The following is a 24,230-nucleotide window of genomic DNA, read 5'->3' as shown; positions in this document are numbered from 1 at the left end:
TTTTTCTCCAAGCACAGTGAGAGAGCCAACAAAGCTCTTTAGTCTGTTTCTGAATCAGAGTCTCTGGGTCTGAGTCTTGGGTCTGTTTAGCTGGCAATAAGAACTTGGCCCTCTGGCTCATGGACACTGAAACAAGTTAATCAGCATCTAGCACAGGTCTGGCACATGGTCACACTCACGTTTGTTGAACGACTTACCAACTTCCTTCCTGGTTAATTGTAGGGACCACCCAAATCATCACCAGTGGGTTTCTTGATGGCCAAGAAAGCCTTACTTTTGTTCCATTTCTAAGACAAATTCTTTTAAGAACTTTCTGCCCTGTGCTATCCCATAGCCACAATCTGTCCCCTGCAGGCTGATAAATAGCTTACTCTACAAAACCACTAAATAGAAAATGCACCAAAATATGCTCTGATCAATACAAATAAGTACCATGAAGACTGTCCCAGAAATAATTTCAATCAATTTTATACAATGGATTTTGTTCTTTCAAGGAGTCCTTCATTTACTCAATCCCTGATTGAGTTGTTACATGAATCATGAAGGTTTAACTATGAAGATAAAGGCAGATATTTCAATCAGGGAATACCCACGATGGTTTAATTAAAGAGTTTTGCATCTCACTTGCAGAACATCACTCCTCAAGTACGGCATGACATTTATTTAAAATGTCCCAGAGGCAATTAAGTCTTTGATTAACAATAAAATTTTCTTCCTTAGCTTCATTCTCAATTACCACGAAGCTCATTTCTCATTGCCTGGAACTTCTAGCACGCGGCACTCAATGGATTTTACTGGCATGTGATTCCATATGATCCCCCCCAAAAAATGTTAGAAGAAATTGAAGTATACAGAAGCTACCCTTTTCTAAAAGTTGGAGGGCTTACTTGAGTTGCACTTTGCCTCACCTGTCACCTTCAGCCTAGCCATGTCCACAGGTGTGTGACGATTCCACTCTGAACTGTGAGAGGAATGAGGCACCTGGCGACCAGGACAATTCCTAATTCTGAGAGAGTTCAGCTGTTCTTGAGCTCAGAGAAGCAACAAAGGCAGCAATTAATTATAAGCTTGCCCACATGATGGCTCCAGTCTGTGTTTGAGGAGAAACCAATGGTCATGACTCCCAAACTAGCCAGCTCCAGAGACCTTTTCCACTTCCCTGGAAAAGAGGTGAATGGTAAGGAAAGGGGAGCCCTGAAGGGCATGGGCTCTGGAATCCAGCAGCCCTGGATCTGGTGACACCGTAAGTGTGTTACTGAACTTCTCTATATCTTAGATTCCTATTATGAGTTGGATGTAACAGGATTGTTGTGAGAAGTCAATGAAATGATGCGTGTAACACACCTGATAAAGTGCCTCACACACAGGAAGCCCAATCAATGATAGTGACCATTAAGGAGAAGACACTCCCCACCCTTCCCGGACTTCTGTGAGCTAAACATGTAGGTCTGGAAGTGTGTCGCCTAGGACTCTACTCAGGCATGAGAGAGAGAGAGAGAGAGAGAGAGAGAGAGAGAGAGAGAGAGAGAAATGGTGGCAGGCACTCTGCCACATCTGGGGAACACACCCACCAAGGGGACTGGGGAGCTGCTTCCATGTTTCATTTGAAGGGTTGGCACAGCAGAAAATAAAGAAGTCAGATTTATATCTCCTCTCTGATGTCCCCAGGTCTTGAGAATTTAATAGCTTGACAAGCTATATATAAATTTTGCCTTATCTGTGAATTTGTAATCAGCTCTACAATAATGTTTCATGATTACCTATGCACATTAATCTCCATCTAAAAAGAGAGGAAAATCAAAAGGATTTTGCCATTCACTTTATTTCAATGTTAGAGAAATTTTTATTTGGTATTTCACTGATTCAACAAATAGATATTGGACACCTAAGCCAGGCCTGAGGCTATGCAGATGAGGAAAGACTCAGCCCTGGGGGAAGCAGGGCTCTAGCTGCAGTGACAGGGGTCTCTAAGGCAAGAGAGCAAATGCAGCACTGGTTGTAAAACAACGGCACAGAACTCAGGGGCTGAAGCAGGCATTCCCAGAAGGCTTCTCAGAGGTGGTGACAATGCGTAGGGCCTTGGAGGGGGGAGGACAAACTCCAGAGGTAAAAAGGACACTGTGAGCACAGCAGAATGAAGAAGAGCACAGGCGGCCTAAGCCCACTGATTTCCTCTCAATTGTCATCAGCGATGTTCCTTTCTTTGCAAATGTCATGCCTACCTCTAATTCTTATCTGTTGCTTCGTGCTTGGTGGTGGCAGCGGTGGTGGGGTGGGGGTGGGGCAGATTCCCAGGTATCTAGCTACTTGAAATACCAAGATCCTTTTTCTGCTCCCATAGTCTGATGGTGACCAAAATAGTGACAGCCAACATCCTAACATTTTCCGAACCAAAAAAACACACCTCCCTTTCTACTCTCTGATAAGATTGATTTATGTTTTAAAAATCATCTTAGAAATGTATAGGACTTAAGTAGTAATTTTAATTTAAACAAATAGGGTCTTCCTTTAAAATCAAAATTATGCTGAAAAGAGACACAACCAGATTATATTTTGTATTTCCTGAAGCTTATGAGAGCATTATTTAGGTACCTCCAGTGTACAAGGGATAGTATGTCTGTACACAGATACAAAATGTTAAAATAAAGGTACCAGGACTCATACTAAGGCAAACAAACTCAAGTTCTCAGTGGCAGACTTTGTTTTATTTCTTTTTGACATTTGTTAAATTGTATTATCTCAATAAATCCTTTCAACCATCCTACGAACTAGGTACTATTATTGCCTCCCATTTTATACAGGGAAACACAGGTTTATTTTATTCTACAATTTTAAATTTTCGAACAGGCAGCTGCTGATTACATTATGCCCCATTTCACAACTGACACCGGTTTCCTCAGGGCATTGCACAAGCCAACGCACACCAACTCCTTGGCCAGAAAAACTCTTAAAAAGAAAATCGACAGATTTAGGCAAAGAATGATAACAAAAATGCCTTTTTCCCCCTTTCAAAACTGTCTCTACATGTAACAGTTTAGAACATGGCTCAGCAAACTTTTCTGAACAGGCCAGATAAGTAAATACTTCAGATTTTTTGTGAGCTGAGAGACAAACGTGGGGATATTAAATAGGGATTGTACAACAAGAGAGCACGCAAATTTCCATACATTTTGTACTGACAGAACTCAAAATTAAATTGAGTACAATTTTTTGGTAATACTGTACTACTCGTGAGAAAAATGGCATTCCTTTTTGGAGGGGGATAGCATTTTGCTTAAATGGAGTTCAAAATTAATGAACTATCCTTATCATCAAATCATTCATCTGAAAATAGAAAAAAATTCTTAGTTTGAGGGCTATACAAAAATAGATGGCGGGCAGGATTTGGCCCATGGCCCGGTTTAAAACTCTTCTCTGAGGGTTTACTCATGGATAAATCTGTATACCCCGGAGAGCCAGTTTTGCAGACACAGGACCCAAGTCACAGAGAAGTGCCCTGAACACAATCACGGCAACAGGGTGAAATGGTTAGGCCTCAGGTCTGCGTGCGGCCTTAAATCACAGATGAGTGTACCAGCCCTGGTTATTATTCAGAGACAGCAACAAGTAGGAAGCCTCCAGCCTCCGCTCCCCTCCTGTGGGATTCTCTTTATTTCACATCACTTGTTAACTTGGGAGGTTTGAAGTCACTGCCACACCTACCAGTTTGTGCTGCACTAAAGAAAAGTCGGTTTGGTGTGAATCACAAAAAGCAATGTTATGGTTTCTTTTATCTGTCGTATTTTTTTTTAAATCTCAATTTCTCTTACTTTACTGATTCTCCCTATCCTGACACCAATAAATTTCTTTTTTGTTAAAGTTTTAACAGATCAGTTTTGTGTTCCTAAGTATATCCAGTATTTCAGCCTCCTTTTAAACACAAAACCCAGAAACGCCATCTTTTGTGGGCTCCTTGCTTTGTGTGACCACAGGGAAGGGGGTGGGGAAGGAGGAGGGGAGAGGTGAGGTGGGAGGTTATTGGCTCACAAAAGTCCAGACAGTATTTGACTAAAAAAATGCAGACCAGGGGAGCAGGGTGGAAGAAATGAATCAGAAATCCCACAAACAGAGGAGGGTTATTTTTCTTTTAAAAGATTAAGGATTGTAGGTTTTCATGCTTACTCAGATGGAACAAGAAAAGAGTTTAGCCTCTCTGCCTCATTCACTTTGGGTCTGAACAAAATAAAAGTCGAGCACATTCAAAACAGCCATTATAACTTTCTTCTTCCCTTTAAGATGGCGAGACAACATCTGGTGAAAGACTCAAGTTTACATTCCACTCAGTAATAATCATAGAGAAGAAAAGTCGAAAGCATGCCTGAAACAGAAAGGAAGACGGAACTTACTCAGTTTTCCCCCACCTTTCATGGACAGACATTCTAGGTAAAGCTGCTTTGCCCTCGTGAAGTATATTCCAGTTCTAGCTAATCAAGCAGGACCCCCAGATTCTAGTTGTTCAGAATGAATAGGGAAATGCACACAGCTATGTTGTAGAAGTGTCTGAAGGAGCATGAGCTGTTTCTTTTGAGGAGAGGAGCCAGGTTTTCCAAATTAGTCCAACTTGCAGCTGATGGGGCGAACCCCCCTATTTATCTGCATCTATAACGAACCAGTGCTCCTGAGGACTAATAATGCCTTCAGGAAGTAGTTAAACACCACTGTGTCGTACACTGGAGGTGCACGAGATAAAAAGCAAGGGAAATAGGCAAATGAGGAGAAGGAGGAAGTTAAGGCAGTAATTTTGACAATAAAATGGAAAGTGTTTCAAGCATTCAAATTACAACAGGGGTTCAGGTCAGTCTGAGCTGCCCTCCATGTCTACATGGACAAGTCTGTTCATTTCCCTGATAGAGCCAACTCCCTAGCAATTAAAATTTCTTACAGATTTTCTTTTCTCTAACCATCCCTACTGCATATCATATCATTGGGATTACAAGATTTTAAATTTAATCTAAATCTCTGATCACAATGATAGCACAGAACAGGAGATAATAGTTGGAGGGTGGGGTGGCAACAGAGACAAAGGATTGATTTTTTTTTTTAATTAAATTTATTGGGGTGACAATTGTTAGTAAAATTACATAGATTTCAGGTGTACAATTCTGTATTACATCATCTATAAATCCCATTGTGTGTTCACCACCCAGAGTCAGTTCTCCTTCCATCACCATATATTCGATCAGGATTGATTTTAAGAGCCATGATTTTAGGGAGTCATGGTTTTTGAAAGCATTCTTTTCGCCGACTCTGGTGCTATACCTGGCATATAATAGCTGCTAATTAAATATAGAAATGCATAAACAAATGAATGCAAAAGCCAAATATCTTAAGTTAGCTTGAAATAAAGTTCCCTTCCTTCATTGCATGATATTGATAATAATCATTGTAAAGCATTTTTTTTAATTAGAAGAGCAAATGAAGGGGCCTTTATCACCTATCACAGCCTAACCAATTGTAAATGTTTCTGTTCGTTCAGTGGAATCATCAGTACGTTTCATTTCAATACTTTGAGGCATTCTACCTTTTGTTTTTAAAGCAAGTGAGAGTCATTTATTCTTCTGCTAGGCTTTTTATTTAAGTAAAGAAATTGCAGTCATCTTCAGCTTTGAAGCAAGACTCTGCTAGCCCTGTTTTGACTGTACCATCCATATAACTTTTCCATCCACATTTATTTTTCTTCATATAGTATAACCTGCCAATATCTCGTCTGTGTTAACAAAGTACAACAAACCCACGACACTCCTTCCCTCCTAGGGAAGCTCGCTCAGTGGCTCCTGGGTTCTCTCACGGGCTGGCTCTGTGCCACCATCCTCCCAACCACGGTTTCCAGGCTGTGGCATCTGCCCCTTGGCGTCCCTGCAGCAGCATCTCGGGCTGTTTTCCTGCTCCTGGGCCTTGGGGCATGTGTGTGGCACCCTGGCCCCGTCTTGCCCATCACCGCACAGGGGTGGAATCATCTTATCCCTCCTCTTGGGTTTCATACGGCCTGTCCTGAGAAGGATGGAGGGAAAGTACTTCCCGTGGCATCCCAGGCCCTCCCTAAGACAGAGGTCAGCAAGGTAGCCAACTGCTTTCTTCCTAGACACGGCCAGGGCCGTGGCTGCCCCCAATAAGCCCATGCACTGTGCCTCCCCCGCCATGGTGCCTGCCATGCTGTCCACGCACGGGCAGACTGTGGTGGCATTTGGCTATACCACTTCTGCTGGTCAGTTTCTGAAAGGCAAATCCAGATATGGAATGGCTACATTACCCCAGGCCCTGAGGCCTTAGCTGCCCACCCAAGAGGCCAATTCCTGAGTGCCCACAGGTGCACCTGGAGAGCTAGGTGACAAGATCTTGGAAAGATGGGACCCAACAGCACTACCTCCCCCACAACCCTCTGGCTGACGGCTGGTCTGGCAATGACACTAACAATATTCACACATCACTGATTGGGGGGTGTCAGGAGCAGTGGCACTTGGTAGACAGGACTGTCACACATGCAAAACACTTAAGTACAGGCTGAAAGTGGTCCAGGATGCAGTGGCCCTCTTTCTGCCTTCTTCCTAAAATGTATCAACAGATGAAAATCACACTTGTTAATTGACTGAGAAAGAAAAAGAATCTATTCAATGGCTCTTGGGCAACTCACCCATGGGCCATTGCCACTTCTTTGGTCTCCTCTGGAGGAGAGGAGTGAGGATGTATCTCCTGGCCTCTCTTTCCCCTCCTTCCATTTAGGTACATTTCCAAAGCCCATCAAACTCTGAAGACAGTCAGCCCCAAACAGACCCACGTGTCCAAAGGCACACATCTGACTGACCAGATGGAACCACGCCTCAGAGAAACAGTTATGGCAAGCAACTCCAACCACCACTTCCTGTGTCATCTCCTTAAGCACAACTGATACTCAGGCAGAGGGCTGACAAAGGAGTCCCATCGAAAAGGCCATGGAAGAAAGGCTTAGTAAATGACCTGTAAGTGGAGGTGAGGTCACATATATATTATCTCCACAGAAATGCCTGAGTACCTTTGTTGGTCACCAGCAACGTGTGAGGCATATCATAGCACACTGACACTCTCTTCCTCCTTTAGTGGTCACGTTTCTTAAAAGACACGAGGAATCCATCCAGATCATTCTTTTCAGTGCTAGTTGTTTCCAGCTTAAGATGAGAAAGACCTTTCAACGCAGTGCTTCAACCTGAGCTATAGGAAGACAGTTGGATGATCAGCTCTCATAGCGAGGCCCTATAGAACTTCTAGAACATAATTATGCAGAAAGAAGTATTCAGCATTCCAAAACAGAACAGCTGTCTTGGATATTTCCAAAAACTGCTCTAGTTAAATTAAGTATTGAGAAGGACCCAGTTTATACTGAATGGGTTTTGGGGAATACTCATTACAAAACATTAAAAGCAGTATAATGGTATCTGTCATATTAACATTTTTTGTAAATAAAGACCAGAATGTATGTCCCAGGAGCTCTAGTGTGAGGTATAAAGGACAATTTCCTCCAGCTAGCATTTATTACGTTTGCTATGGAAGAGCGATCTAGGTAAGTTTTAAAGCCCAGATCTCTTACTTGCCTGTTTCAAAAGAAAACTTTGACTTTCTGGATCCTAGACCTGACCTGAAGGAGGTTTGGAGGAGAGTGAAATGTGCTCGTGGTCATTCCTGTCTCCACTTGGCTTCAGAAGATGAGGTGCCGGGAAGAATGCTCTCCTCTGATTTCATGGGAGGACCTCCTACCCGGCCTGCCCTGAAACCTTTATCTGAAACAGAACCCGCAGCCCTGGAAGAAACGCGATGGCAGTCTTGACTTTGTTGAGGAAGTTAGGCTTGTAGCCTCTTTCTTCTCAGCAATCACCACGCTGATTTTGTGAGAAAAGCAACATTGGGAAGATTTCCACTGGAGCAAAGAGTTAAAATATCTGCCGTTATGCTTCAAGTAAGCAAGTGAGGCGCATACTCTTTGGACCTAAAAGTCTGAATATACAACCTTGCTCCCTTTTTGGTGGCACAGAGAAGTACTGACCAGATAATTCCCTTGGCCTTCAGGGTGCATGATGGGAATCAGAATGTAAACTCTTGATGTCCTGTAGACACCTATTACTTAGGAATAAGGGTGTGGGGGAAGGGACGTCGTGTGGGCCAAGCTCTTGCTTTAGCACATTCAGAGAACTTAATTCTCACACGAAACCCTGAGCAGCGGCTCTTCCCTTTTAGCCGAGGAAAAGTAAGTGACAGCCTGTGTTCTTTCCATGACCCCATTCTGCCTCCATGGCTCTCTCCAGTTTCAAATCTGGAAAAATATATCAATCACGCTACTTCAGTTAACATTTCAAGAACTATGGTCAGGTCTGAGTAATCTATTCACAGACATGCTTCAGAGAAAATACGATCACCCCCACCGAGAGGTAAAGCTGATTACCAAAAACGAGGATATTTAGGGTGTCCACTATGTATAATAATAGTTGCACATATAAGTTAAAAACCAATTACACTGACAGTTATAACAATATTGTTATAATACTATGAGCCTGGCAGAAAGTCGGAGTTTAATAAATAACATTCAATGAATAAACAGGTTCATCTTTGGGTCCTTAATCTGGGAACAGTACCAGAAAAGAATCAAGAGAAGTCTAACATCTTACTCATTTTAAAATAATAATTTAAAACACTCTTATGATCGGCTATTACGCCTTTAGCAAGATAGTAGTTAATTACCATGAAACATACTCTAAAATTAATTCTGACATCTTGCCTGGTTTACATAAACATACCTGATGAATAATTTCATGATAATAAACTCAACTATGCCTCTTTCAACTGAAAAACAAGTGCTTCAACTAGAAAAGCTGGGATTTTATCTATCCATACCCAAAACTATCTTCTTAAGTCAGGACTATTAACCTGTTGCCTCCATGCATATGTGTAGTGGCTGAATTCACGGCGCAGAAAACAGCAGCCCTAAAAATCGATCAAGTGTATATAGCGACTAAACCACAAACAAAAGGGGACTTACACACCATCACAATGCCCCCCGGGAGCCGTTCTGGTCCATCAGAACCTAAGTTCCACTTTTCAATGACACCTAAATGTATGGATACCTAATAGACCTGGCATTTGCAAAAAAGGAAACATATCTCTCCGAAATCCAATTGGTATGTGACTGAATTTTTTTTTTTTTTTTTTAACTAAGTGCTTTAACCAAGAAAGTTAACTTTCACCACTGGGTTTCTATAGCATAGAACTAAAATAAACCTTCATATCTCTGATGGCCTCTCAACAAAGATGGTAAATAAACAAACAAAAAAAAGACAATAGAATCCAGTGTTCTACCTGAACCTGACCAGCCCGGGGCCAATCTCCAACTCTCCTACAGAAGCCTCAGTGACAGCACACACTGGTAGCCCTCATTTGTCCCTTACTTGCTTTTGTTGCCTTTGAGAGCCATTCCTGAAACTTCCCCAAACTGTGAGTTTCTGAGTAGGAGGCAGATCCAGTACCTTTAAAAAAAGTTAACCACGGTAAATCACAGTCTTACTTACTGTTACGTCTTTCCTTCTTTTACACCAAGATTTCTTTCTGCCACCAACCTGAGAGTGGGCTCTTCCCTAAGCCAAGATCTCAGATAACGGTCAGGTTTAAAGACCGGCCCTGCTTGTCAAAGATTACAGAGCTGTCTGTGCATCCACTCCTCTTCGCCATAGCCAAGTAGGCCAGATAAATGCTAACACTCAGCATGACGCACCAAGAACGTTAAGCCTCAGCAAAGGCTAAGCAGAAAGTATCACAAATTTACTGAAATTATCTGTGGCACAAAAGAAAAGAGAAGGAATTAATCAAAGTCTCCCTCTTAATGCAATGCTTGATTGAACTACCCCAATCCCTTTTTAAATAGGATACTGGTGGCAAGTGACCCTGATGGCATGCCCCAGTGAGATACACAAGGAACACTTGTTCCATTTTTTTCTTTTATGACCTCATTAAGGAGGATTTTGAAGATTGTTCCTGAATCTGAGAACAAAGTGTCTTAAGGCATCTCTAGCTTTTTATGTCTTTAGCCTTTTACTGCTGGGACGGCCTTTAGGGTCGGTGTTTATAACTAGGTACCTTCATACTCACACCTTCCCCAAAAACAAGAATGGGGCAAGGTGATCTGGACGAAAACAGTCAGAGTTGCACACTTCTACACGAAGAGATGCACTAGCTTCTTACACCGGAAAGTTTTGCCAAGACTAACTTGGGAGCCATTCTTTTCCTCATCGTCTCCAAGCTGTAGCTGCCATTAATGAGCTCTGGCGGCTGTTTCGCAGCTCTTATCAAGGGAGGGTACAGCCTGCCAAATCTGCTAGTGTGAAAAATACTCCACCGCCAGGAACATTTTTCTCTAAGTGTTTGTTGATTCCACGCTTTGATTTAATATGGAAGATTATATTTTCTGATCAGAAACAAACAGATTTATAACAGAAGACTTGAAAGGGAAACGGAAAAAGCGAGCCAAGGACTCAGCCTAAATGTAGTATTTTTATTGACTTCTTAGAAACCAAATAACCTGGCATATTAGTGTGTGCATTCTGCAACAGACATTCAGCCCCATTGTACGACTTAGAAGAGAATAAAAAGAAACCCTACTGTTTGAAACCCAGCGGAACATCCCCACAACAGGGCGCAACTGTTCCCTCATGCATGAATGGGAAGGAGATGAAAGAAAAGATGGACTTCTGAGGTACAGCAAAAAACAAAGACAACAAAAGTGCTGATCATGAGGGAATGACACAACTCATTGCAGCAAAAAGGATGAGAGAAAGGAGCTCAGACAATGGTGAGGACAGCTAAATGACATGTAGGAGAATTGAAAAATCTACAGAAGTGTCTTTTCTCTCCACCCTTGAGGGAAAACAATTAAATGTTGGTACATCTGTCATAAAAAAGATCACTGAAACCTGTTGCCACCATTATGTATGGTAAACTTAACTACCCAGACGGCAACTCTCCGATTCAACGTTATTCCCTCCGTTTCTTACCCTTGCTAAAATGAAAAGTTTTCATTTCTATGACACTTTACGACATCTGAATCTGTTGTAACAAATTATAAAGGTTGGAGGGGGTCCTAAAAAAATGTGTGGATGCATGCATGGGGACATGGACACAAAGGTTTAAAACATTCTATGTAAAAGATGGGCTTTGGGAAATTTGTATGTAAACTCAGCTTTTGTTTATAAAATATTTCCTGCTTGATTCACGTTATAATTATAGAGATATTTGCTCTAGACTTTGGATTGGTTTTCATCTAGCTGTAGCTCCAACCATTTTGACTTGAAGTTTCTTTGCTCTCAAACCCCACGGCCAAGAAGACATTGTTTGTAAACACTTAATCTGAATGAAGGAAGCTCATGATTTAATGCTTTTAGGTAAATGCAGTCATTTGTATGTGATGGGAATAATTACCTTTTGATGTTTCTGTTTTTCTTAAACAGAGGTACACCTGTCCACACTTCACTAATGTTGAGCCCTGCTAATGAAGTGTTCAGTGAGAAAATCCCATCAACCAAATATATTAAAAAACCACCATATGAAATCCCCACTAGATGTTTATTGCTCCGGAAGTCCACCAGCCTGGGAAAGTCACACTGTTTTAAAGTCAGCTCCTGGGCATTATTCCTTGCTTGATAACGTGCAGCCCCTCACAAAACCCAAAAAGCAGTTATTGACCCTGTCAGAACGCCTGATTAATGGATAAACGCTGTAATTGATTAGCCGAGAAGTGTGAATTAAAACAGGGCACGGCATCAATAACCAGCTTCTAACAAAGGTGGTTGACGTAAAATGTAAAACAAGAGCCCATGGCTATATCTCATCAAAGGCACACTTTTCTCAAAATAGGGGAGAGAGAGGGAAATAAACAGGCCTAGCGTCCTGTTCACGGCGATGCTTTAATCTTTCCCCTTGGTAAGGATGTTGTGTTGGAGCCACCAGCAAACGGTCGAGGAACTCACTTCTCGGTCCATTTTGCCCACCTTTGGAGAGCAAGCATTGTGAGGCAGCAAACGTTCCCATTGTTCCAGGACTTGAAGAAAAAGCATGTAAAAAGTCCTATTCTCTCTTCATTTTGTTTACTGAGAACGCTCTTCACTTATGTCCTCATGGAAAACTAAATTCTGCTTGCTCCAGTGCCCCTGGAGAGATAAGAGGCATTACTCACTGGGACACTGTTTCCATCTGCTTCTGGATTAAAAAAAAAAAAATCATTCATTCATTCAGCCAGTCATCCAGCATTGGGTATGTACCAGTTACTCTTCTGGGCCGAGAAGTACAAAGATGAATAAGATTTAGGCTGAATCCATACAGACCTTACTCCTGCTTAACATACACAGAAATATTGGATTATCTAAAGCAAAAAATATGTTTGAAAAGATTTAATGTATAGCTGAACTTGAAAGAAAAAGTAAATGGAAATCTTCAAGTGCTGAAACAAAGCAGGAAGGGCTGGTGCTGCTGGAGCTGGTGCTGTGTTCACAGAGGGGTGTGAGCCCTGGAACGAGGACTAGGGGCCTGAGTGTCAGCACCTGCCTGGGACAGGAGGCACAGCTTGGGTTTGTGCAAGGTGAAGGAACTGGACAAAACTGGACCCCTTACAAAGCTGTCTAATACATGAGTAGGAACTAGAATTATGCTCACCAAAGAAATAGTAAGGCAGCCTGAGGTCTGGCGTGGCCTCTGTGAAAATAAATAAAGCCTTCTGTAGGAGTCATGAAAACCATGAGTGTGTGTTAAGAGCAAGTGCAGGCATTACACCACCTGGAAGCGTTGTAAGTCAAAAAGAGAGAAATTATAATTGCAAAACTTGAGTTCAAGAGTCTAAAACAACTGAGTCTTGGTTTGCAGAAGAAACATGCAAAGCAGTGCTGCAAAAATGTCTCCACAAGCCAGGGCACATGGACTCCTAGAGGTAAAAACAACCCTTGGTGAAGAGGGCTTACAATATGAGTCCCAAACAGGTGAGGACATAAACCACCAGGCAGGAAGGTCAGCAAGTACAACGTAAGGATGATTAGGTACCTGGGAACTAGAAATAAGTGAAAACCTAAGAAGGAATCTGATATATGTTGGAAGAAAGAATCTGACATATGTTGGAAGTTATTAAAGTGATACAAGAAAGAATAGTAACCACTGAAAAAATAGGACAGCACTGAAAATAAAAATTAATTTGAAAAAGAATCAAATAGCATTTTTAAAAGGAAAAATATACCGTCATGAAATTAATAAGTAAAACAGTAGCTTAGACATGGCTGACAAAAGAATTCGTGAACTACAGGATGAATGAAAGGAAACCTCCAGAACATGATACAGAGAGGTAGGTGATGGAAGTCATGAAGATAGGAAATGAAACGGGTGGAATGATACATTGCAATAAATGTCTAAGAGGGAATAGAAATAATGAGGATTTGTAACAGGGATGTTTTCAGGACTGAAAGAAATATTTAAGTTCACAGATTGAAGAAGTATTTATCCAGTCATGAGCTGGATAAATAAAGACAAATCGACACCTAAACACACAGTAATGAATATATAGAATACCTAATTTAAAAAAAGAAGAGAAAGAAAAGACTGATTACTCATGAAGAAAGAACAATTGTGCTGTGTAATATAATGTTCCTAGGTAGCAAAATAAACCCCAAAATAATGAAACAATATTTTCAAAATATTGAAAAAAATAACCATTAGCCTTGAATTCAACTAATTTATCATTCAAAATAGGGGCACAATGAATGCATTTTCTACACAAACAAAGGCTGAAAGAAGTTACTACTCTCAGAACTTTACTGAGAGATGTGACCAAAGAATTATTATTTCAGAATAAAGGAGAATGAATCAAGAACGGAATGGGATCCAAGAAACAATTATTAGCAAAGAGGGTATAAATAGGTAAGTAAATATAAAGGAGTCTTTACTAGAAAAAGAATACCAGCAGCAGCAATAATAATGTCTCATTTAAAACAAACTACAAAAAATAAAAGTCACTTGGAGGCAAGCAACCTTCCAGATACAGAGTTCAAAACAATGGTTATCAGGATGCTTAAGGAAGTTAGTCAGAACTTCAATAACGAGATAGCAAGCACAAAAAGGACACAGAAACCATAAGAAAGAACTAATCCGAAGTGAAGAATATAATAATTGAAATGAAGAATGCACTAGAAGGAATCACCAGCAGACTAGATGAAGCAGAGAATCAAATCAGCAATTTGGAAGACAAGGTAGCAGAAAACATCCAATCGAAACAGCAAAAAAAAAAAAAAAAAAAAAGAATTTTAAAAATGAAGATAGCTTAAGAGACTTCTGGGACAACATCAAGCCTAACCATCTTTGCATCATAGGGGTACCAGAAGGAAAAGAGAGAAAGCAAGGGATTGAGGACCTATTTGAAGAAATGACTGAAAATTTTCCTAACTTGGTGAAGGAAATAGACATACAAGCCCAGGAAGCGCAGCGAGGCCTAAACAGGATGAACCCGAACAGGCCCACACCAATATACAAAATAATTACAATGGCAAAGGTTAAAGACAAAGAGAGAATCCTAAAAGCATCAAGAGAAAGGCAACTAGTTATTAATACTTATAAGGGAGCTCCCATAAGATTGTCAGCTGATTTCTCAACAGAAACTTTGCAGGGCAGAATGGACTGGCACAAAATACTCAAAGTGATGAAAACCAAAAACCTACAACCAGACTACTCTACCCAGCAAGGCTATCATTTAAAATTTAAGGACAAAGAGCTTCCCAGACAAGAAAATGCTAAAGGAGTTAAACCACCAAACCAATATTATAAGGAATGTTAGAGGGACTGCTGTAAGATGAAAAAATATATATATATATGAATAATAAAATGGCAATAATTACATATCTATCAACAATTACTTTCAATGTAAATGGATTAAATACTCCATCAAAAGACATAGGGTGGCTGAAAAAAGATATTTCATGAAAATGGAAACAAACAAACAAAAGCCTGGGGTAGGAATACTTATGCCAGAGAAAATAGACTTTAAAATGAAGGACATAACAAGAGACAAAGAAGGACCCAGTAATCCCACTTCTAGGTATTTATCCAAAGAAACCCAAAATGCTACTTCGAGAGGACACGTGCATCCATATGTTCATTGTAGCATTATTTACAATGGCCAAGATATACAGACAGCCTGGGTGTCTGTCGATGCAAGAATGGATAAAGATGAGGTGGTACATACATACAATGGAATATTGCTCGGCCATGGAAGAGAATGGGTTCTTGCCATCTGCAGCGGCATGGATGGACCTGGAGGGTACTGTGCTGAGAGGATTATATCAGACAAAGACAGATGCGACATGATTTTGCTTATATGTGGAATCTAAAGAACAAGCAAACAAATGAACAAACAGAATCAAATGTATAGATACAGAGAACATTTTAATGGTTGCCAGATAAAAGAGGGGTTTGGGGATGTGAAAAAGGGGAAGGGATTAAGAAAAACAAATTGACTGTTACAAAATAGTCATAGGGATGCAGGGTACAGCATAAGGAATAATAATATTCAATAATACTGTAATAACTATGTGTGGTGTCAGATGGGTACCAGGTCTACTGCAATGACAGGTAGGAGGGGGTTGGGTGGCAGGGTGAAAAAATGAAGGCATTAAGAAGTACAAACTGGTAATTATAAAATAATCATGGGGATGTAAAGTAAAGCATAAGGAATATAGTCAATGATATGGTAATAACTATGTATAGTGCCAGGTGGGTACTAGACTAGTCAGGGGGATCACATCTTAAATTATATAAATGTCTAACCACTATGCTGTACCCCTAAAATTAACATAAAATAATGTTAACTATAATTGAAAAATTACAAAGGGAGGAAAAGGTGAAGGGGAATAAGAGGTCCAAATTTCCATGTATAAAACAATAAATCATGGGGATGTAATGTACAGCATAGGGAATATAGTCAATAATATTGTAATAGTGTGATTGGTGTCCGATTGTTGCTGGACTTATTGTGGTGATCGCTTCTTTAGGTACCATGTTTCCCTGAAAATAAGACCTACCCAGATAATCAGCTCTAATACATCTTTTGGAGCAACAATTAATATAAGACCTGGTCTTATACTATTTATATAATTATATTAATTTTTGCTCCAAAAGATACATTGGAGCTGATTGTCTGGCTAGGTCTTATTTTCGGGGAAACACAGTATATAAATGTTGAATAACTATGGTACGCACCTGAAACTAATATAACATTGTATGTTAGCTATATTTTTAATAAAAATCTTTATAAAGTAATAATCACAAAAAAAGAATGTGTAATTTCCAAATAAATATAAGGAAATAAATTAATTAAATAGAAGGAAGAAATAAAGCTAAGTAAATCCAATAAAAAGCAGAAAAAGAGGAAATATAACAAATAAACAGCATAGTACATAAAAATAGTAAATCACGGTGGAAAACACAAATTTGATTACATTAGTTATCAAAACAAATATAAATATTAAATATCTGTTAAAATACAGGATAAATGTAAAGAAAAAATGATTCAATTACATACTGTTTATAAGCGACACAGCTAAAACATAAGGACACAGAAAGGTTAAAAATAAAAAAATAATATGGTGATAAACATCATCAAGGGATGCTGCCTGTTTTAGTCACAATGTGCCAGACATAAACCAGGTTCCCAGTAGACACTGCAGAATGAATGACTGAATTAATTAATGTTAATATCAAATAAGATAAAATTAATGTAAAAAACATCCTTAGGTATAAAGAAGATCATTATCTAATGATAAAAAGAACATTTTATCAGAAAGAAATAATATTCCTCAAATTGTAGACAAACTCTATAGGAGGAAGTCAAGGGATAATGTCTAAAATTAAAATTAAAATCAAGAAATATATGCCAAAATTATCACAATTACAGAAGTAATTGACAAATGCACAGTCAAATGCAGAAACTGATAGGTCTAAAAGACAAAAAGTTGGTAAGATTTGAACAGCATGTTAATAAGCACTAGCTAATCGACATACAAAGATTAGTCCACTCAATAATTAGAGAATACACTTTCTTTTCAAGTACAAATGGAATATTTACAAAATGTGACCATTTACAGGGTCAGAAAGGAAGCCTCAAGAAATACTAATGGATTTTGTACAAACCAAATTCTCTCAACACAGTGCAGTGAGGTCAGAAGTCAGTTATTTTGAAAATTTAAACACATACTTTTAAATAATTCATGGATCAAAAAAATTATAATTGAAAGGAAATATTTAAAATATAGTGAAAACGAAACATTACATAACTAAATTTGTAAACTACCTAAGGTAGTTCTTAGGGGCAATCAGTAAGTTTAAATGCATATATTATAAAAGAAGGTGAAATATTAATAAGATAGGTTTTCTACTCTGGACATTGTTTTCAAAGAAGAGCAAAAGACTACTTCCAAAAAGTAGAAAGAATAAGAAAAATAGAGTGAAAATTAATGAAATAGTTAACAAAGGATAAGGAAGAACATCAAAATAAAAAAACTGATACTTTGGGAAGACAAAATTGGCAAACCTCTGGCAAAGTCAAGAAAAAGATAGCACAAATAAATAACATTAAGAATGAAAAAGAAACTAAAACTACGGATGCAGTAGAAATTAAAAGTAATGGGAGAATGCTAGAAATAATTTATGACAATAAATTTGAAAAAAACCCAATATGAATAATTTCCTAATTAAATATAACAAACAAAAAAAATGATTCAATAAAAACTAGGAAACCTGAAGAGATTACATGCTATTAAACATATTGAATTGGTAGTCAAAATACACACACACACACAAATTGTACAGTTAATTTCTAACAAGTTTTGACAAACTTCTAAGGAAGAGGTAATTTATAACATATACAAACTGTTCCAGAGAATAGAACTAAGAGGGAAAGTTCCTCGAATAATTCTTCCCAATTTATTTTGAAGAGACTTTAAAAACCAAAGAGGACGATACAAGAAAAATAAATTATAGGCCAGTCTCATTTATAAGTACAAATGCAAAATTCCTGAATTTTAACAGACCAAATTCAGACACAGGAAAAAACTTATGTTTTATACTAGTAATGCAAGAATAATTTAACCTTAATCTGGCAACCATTAAAACGTTCTCTGTATCTGCGCATTATCAGGTTGGCGCAAAAGCAATTACAGTTTTTGCAATTATTTTTAACCTTTTAAACTGCAATATCTTTCGTACCAACATAATAGCATAGTTCATTTGATTAACAGATTAGAGAAGGAAAGCATTTTGAACATCTCAAAATATGTAGGAAAAACATTTGGCAAAATTCAATAATTAAAAATGTTACGCATCAAAAGACAGTATCAACAGAGCAAAAAGGCAACTCACAGATTGGGAAAAAATATTTGCAAATCGTATATACGATAAGGGATTAACATCCAGAATATATAGACAACTCTTAAAACTCAACACAACAAAAAAACAAATAACACAATTCAAAAATGGGCATAGACATTTCTCCAAATATGATATACAAATAGCCAATAGCATATTAAAAGATGCTTCACCTCACCAATCATTAGGAAAAAGCAAATCAACACTACAGTGAGATACCACCTCACACCACTGGATGGCTACTATCAAAAAATCAGAAAATAACAAGCACTGGCGAGGATGTGGAGAAACTGGAACCCTTGTGTACTGTTGGTGGGAATGTAAAATGGTAGAGGTACTACAGAAAAGAGTATGGTAGTTCCTCAAAATATTAAAAATAGAATTACCATATGATGCAGCAATTCCATTTCTGGGGATACTGAAAAGAATTGAAAGCAGGGTCTTGAAGAGAGATTTGTACAGCCAATTAAAGCAGCATTGTTCACAACAGCTAAAATGTGAAAGCAACCCAAGTGTCCATCATAGATAAATGGATAAGCAAAATGTGGTATATGCATACAATGGAATATTATTCAGATTTTAAAAGGAAGGAAATTCTGACACCTGCTATACCATGGATGAACCTTGAGGACATTATGCTCAGTGAAATAAGCCAGTCACAAAAGGGCAAATTGTTCCTCTTATGTAAAGTACTTAGAGTACTCAAAATCATAGAAACAGAAAGCAGAACAGTAGTTGCCAAAAGCTGGGAGAGGGTGGAATGGAGAGTTATTATTTAATGAGTACAGAGTTTCAGTTTGGGAAGACGAAAAAAGTTCTGGAGATGGATGATGGTTGCACAACAATGTAAATGGACTTAAATGCCAACAAAGTGTACATTTAAAAATTGTTTAAATGGTAAAGTTTATGTTATGCATATTTTACCACAATAAATGAAACTAAAAATAAAGTCAACAATCATTCATAATTTTGAAAAACTAATAAAAGTTCATAAAGTTGGCTGAATACTAGATTAAAACACTAAAATTAAAACATGGCCGATCAATAAATGTTTATCTCCACTTCCTTTCAAAAACCCACATTAAAGGGGGGAGGAGTATAAATCCACAGAAACAGACATAATGGAAGAAAACCTCTTAAAACAGATGTCAACCAATTTGGAAAATGGAAAGTGAATCAACAGGCGAAACACCTAACTACTAATTGCCCATAGTACTGGGGCCAAAGAGGTGTGGGCCAGCCAAAAAGAATTATTTCCACAACAAAACTCTGGGAAAGCTTAGGAACTGGGGTCCTGGTACCTCTCTGCAGGCAGGGCTGTGAGTTTAAACAATAGTTTGAAAATCCGTATAAAGAGCACTTTGACCCTCCCCCTACCAACTTCTCCATTCCAATAGGGCAAAGGAAATAATTAAAGAAACTGAACCAAAACAGCTTCCAATTTGTGGATGCAAAAGCAATGAGGAGGAGGGAGTCAAGGAGGTGAAAATTGGGATTAAGTGAAAGTTTGCATATGAAATGGTGAGGATTCCTCAGGACCCTTCCCCCTTGGCTTCCAGAACGCTGGCAGCCAGGTTTTATCCCCGGAAGCTGGAAGCCGGAGGTTGGCGCATTCCTTTCCCAAGAGAATGGCCTGACAGACACTGATGCTTGGTGATCCCCTAGTGAAGGTGTCAAGTCGCCATCTGATAGTCCTACAATGAGGTTCATCAATTAGCACCCACAAAGAACTCTATCTATTCGTAAGTTCCTTGTTCTTAAATATAGACTGATAACTACAAATCCAACATTTGATGAAAAGCACTAACATGAAAGATAAACAAAACAACCATGCATAGCATCAAGAGAAACAGACCATGCAGAAAGCAGACAGAAACTAACAAAACACCTACTATTAATATTCTAAGAGAAATAAGATATTACATCTAAAAAAAGATAAATTATTTATAAAAGAAACAGAATGTGGAAAAGCTGTCAGAAATAAAAATACAAAAGCAAAATAAATTTTTGACAGTAATGGAAGATAAAAAAGTTGAATAAAAAGGTAGAAAATAGAAAAGATAAAAAATGAGAGAATAAAAATGGTCCAACATTCAAACAGTGAGGGTTTGAGAAAGAGGAGTCAGAAACAAATGGAGAAAATAAATTTATCAGAGAAACACAAGGAAAGCTCCCAGAACTGAAAGACAAGAGTTTCCAGGCTGAAAGGCCTATCGAACACCAGCATAATTAAAAAAAAAATGTCCCCCACCAAAGTACCACTGCAAAGTTTGAGAGGACCAGAGATACAGAGATCTTAGAATGTCCAAGTGGGGAGAAAAAAAATCATATTGAGAAAAGGATCAGGAAGATAAGGAATCAATGCCTTTAACATTCTAAAGGAACATATTTTCCAAGGGAAACGTTCTCCACGAAGTCTGAAGAACACCAAAGACATTTTCACATACATAAAGTTACAAATTTTTTTTAACCTTTTGTGCACCCCTTTTCACATAAGTACTTAGAAGATATGCAACAAATGAAGAATAAGGCAAGAAAGGAGGCATAGTTTGGAGACACAGTGACAAAATGGGCAAAAAATAGGATTAGAAATAAGAGAAGTCCTAGAAACATAAAAATGCAACTGGTCTAGAAAGCAAAAAGTTCAGGATAGAAGGCTCCAGAAGGGATTCCTAAAAAAATTTCTCTTCAAAGTGGAATAGATAGATTGCTTAATATGGATGATTTTGTCAGGCTTGGATAAAAAATTAGTTTTATTTTAAATTAATTAGTAAAATTCAGGGGCGGCCGGACAGCTCAGTTGGTTAGAGCGCGAGTTCTCAACAACAAGGTTGCCGGTTCAATTCCCGCATGGGATGGTGGGCTGCACCCCCTGCAACTAATGATTCAAAAGGGTGACTGGACATGGAGTTGATCTGCACCCACCACAACTGTATTAAAGAACGATTTGGAGCTGATGGGCCTTGGAAAAATACACTGTCTCCCAACATTCCCCCTCCCACAGAAAATTGAAAATCTCTAAATAAATAAATAAATAAATAAATAAATAAATAAATAAATAAATAAATAGAAAATTCAGTTAATATAAAATGGAGTCAATGACAAACTCTAAGGGAACAAAAGTTGTATGAAACAGGAAAAATGTTGTACAAGAAGGGAAACAATGATATGTACTCTGTGGCTCCATTGTGGACAGTATTTTCATTGGCACAGTATAAACACAGAAGTGTGAAGAGTGTTTACACAGCGATAAAGTATTACAAAAGAGAACTATGTCTTCATCTTCTATAGGAAGAAGTCAAGGGATAATATCTAAAATTAAAATAAAAATCAAGAATAACAGTATATTATTTATAAGAATAGAAGTGCATGCAGATAAAACAGCCAAAAGAGGTCCCAGCAGTTCCCTTGGGGAGGGAGGAGCCAGACGTGGAGTTTGGGAGGCCTTAGAGAATTACTTGACTTTTCAAACTCCGTATCTCCTGTTATATACCATAAAAGTTTTAATTTACATTTTAAAAAATCAAGCAGCATTTCCGTACATCAGCAACAATCAAGCACAGATTTTGTGGGGGGTAAAAAAGACACAAGTCCTATCTTCATGGCATTCAAATTTTAGTTAGGTTGACAGACATACAAAGGGATAAATCACAACACAACACGGTAAGTGCTGACCCCAAGCCATTATTTACGAACAAGATATTTTTGAGAAATCTAATGAAGTCAGTTTGGTACACACTAAATTAAGTAGCCATATAAACATCCAGGTTGAAATAAGATTCTGAGACCATCATAAATGAAAAATTTGTTATTATCGAGGGAAAAGACTGCTCTGGGCAGTCTCAGGATTTTAAGGTCCACGGAAGGATGAAAACCCCTTTTAGGAAACCAAGAAGGAATGTCCAGACAGCAGGATGGAAATCCAGGGAGATTAGCATCCGTAATACCACGAGGGGAGAGGGAAGAGAGAGTTTTGGGAAGTAGGGCATGATCTATAGCACCAAAGAGCTGGAAAGACTCAACTAGTATGGGGATTAAAAACAGCGGCTTGGATTTGGCAGTTCTGGAAGCATTTGAGGCCAGTTTCAGAGTTAGAGGGGATGAACACGTTCCCAACGGGCAGAGAATTCAATGGGACGTTAACGGAATATACAGTAGGTGAATGCAGACCACTCTTCAAGAAGTTAGGCATCAAGAGAACTTGGGAGGCATGCCAGCAACTTACGAAAGTTTATGTTTTACTTCATTTCCATTTTTTACAGAGATGTGTGCAGTATATCTTTGTAGGCTGGGGGCAGGGGGGAGATCTCCACAAAGGGGCACAGAGTGAAAACAAGAGAGAGAGGGGCTAAACTGGTGTGCCAAGATTCCCCAAGAAGGAAGAAATGAAGAGGGGCACACTGGAGAGGGAGAATGCTTCCTCATCTGAGAACATTAGGGTGGAAGGAAGAGGGTTCCTTTCCCAGTGGACGGGTATCCAATTGAGAGGCGTGATGCTTGAGTCAAGGCCTGCCCTATTGGACCAACGATGACTCTTTTTGCTCAGAGAAAAGGATATTTAAATGAGAGAGACGTTAGAGACAAACTGTGGAGAAATCTGACCATTAAGCAGATCTCCCAGTGGCCCGGACACTGTTTGGCATCTATGGTGACAGCATGGCTGAGAAGAGGCAGAACAGAAGGGTGGTGGAGGCAGCAGGGAGGCAAGGGCAAGTTCAGCAGTCACTGTAGAGCTCGAGAAAGGACAGGCTAGGAAGAGCGCAAAGGAAAGGACTGGGAAAACTGAAGGGGTCTGGAAAAGCAACATTCCTGGAAAAATAACCCCCTGTTGCCTCTCTCCCCTGGCTGGATAAAAACTCACAAATGTCCTTGTATCTGACGTTGACTTCATACATCTCAATGACAAAGACCACTGACTAAAATGCTGTGCAGTATAAATAATAACAGCTTTATTATTCTCCCAGCTCCACTGGGGCAGAGAAAAGGAGCAGACGGTCCCCGGGAAGAACAAATGTTAGCGCTGCCCAGTCCAGAATGCAACCTGGCCACATTGCTCTGGGCCTCTGGAGGGGAAGGAGAAACACCGTCCAACCTCAAGTTTCTTTAAAAACAAACAAAGGAAAACCCAAGCCACCCAGTTAAAGATAGGTAAGAGTGAAGTCTGCTCCTGACATGCAGTAAGAGGGCTCCCTTCTCATCATAGCTTTCATATGGCTTCATTACATAGAGCTGTGCAGTGCATTTCCTTTTTATTGAAAGAATTCACACATCAAAGCCTACAAAATAAACTCTCGTCAGGACTTTGGGAGTGGGCAATCTCTATGAGTTAAAAATGTATAATGGGTTATGATCTTTCAAAGAAAGAGACATCAAGCTGAGACAGAAGAAATCTGGTAAGAAAGAAAACAAACTTTTCAACTGCAACTTTTTAGGAAAAGACATGGGAACGAAAGGGCACGGGGATTTTCTTGAACACCTGCTTTTGCTAGGAATTTTTTTGCCTGCTATTTCATATGAAAGAAAAGAAAATATACAAGCTGGAAAGGAGCAAATATATTTCCTGTTGGCCAGGAAATAGGCAGAGTAAGGTTCTCAGGTCAATGAGAAACACTGAGAATACAGGTGAGGCTGATAATGTGAGCTGTATTCATTTATGAGGGCCGCCATAACAAACTACTACAAACTGAGTGGCTTAAACAACAGAAACGTATTACCTCACAGTTCTGGAAGCTACAAGTCTGAAATCAAGACAGAGTTGGTTCTTTCTGAGGGCTCAGCTCAAGGGG

The 24,230-nt window shown here is 39.1% G+C and overlaps 1 protein-coding gene across 13 annotated transcripts in view; it reads right to left on the bottom strand.

Annotated features, from left to right (window-relative positions):
- CLYBL (citramalyl-CoA lyase) overlaps nucleotides 1-24,230 on the bottom strand; it is a 234,005-nt gene that overhangs the window by 123,975 nt on the left and 85,800 nt on the right. The gene's annotated exons all lie outside the window — the stretch shown is intronic.

Source organism: Rhinolophus sinicus, linkage group LG04 (genome assembly GCF_036562045.2).
Source record: "Rhinolophus sinicus isolate RSC01 linkage group LG04, ASM3656204v1, whole genome shotgun sequence".
In the NCBI taxonomy this organism is placed as follows: domain Eukaryota; kingdom Metazoa; phylum Chordata; class Mammalia; order Chiroptera; family Rhinolophidae; genus Rhinolophus; species Rhinolophus sinicus.
Note: the sequence above shows the minus strand (reverse complement) of the source record. Positions and strands in the feature narration are given on the sequence as shown.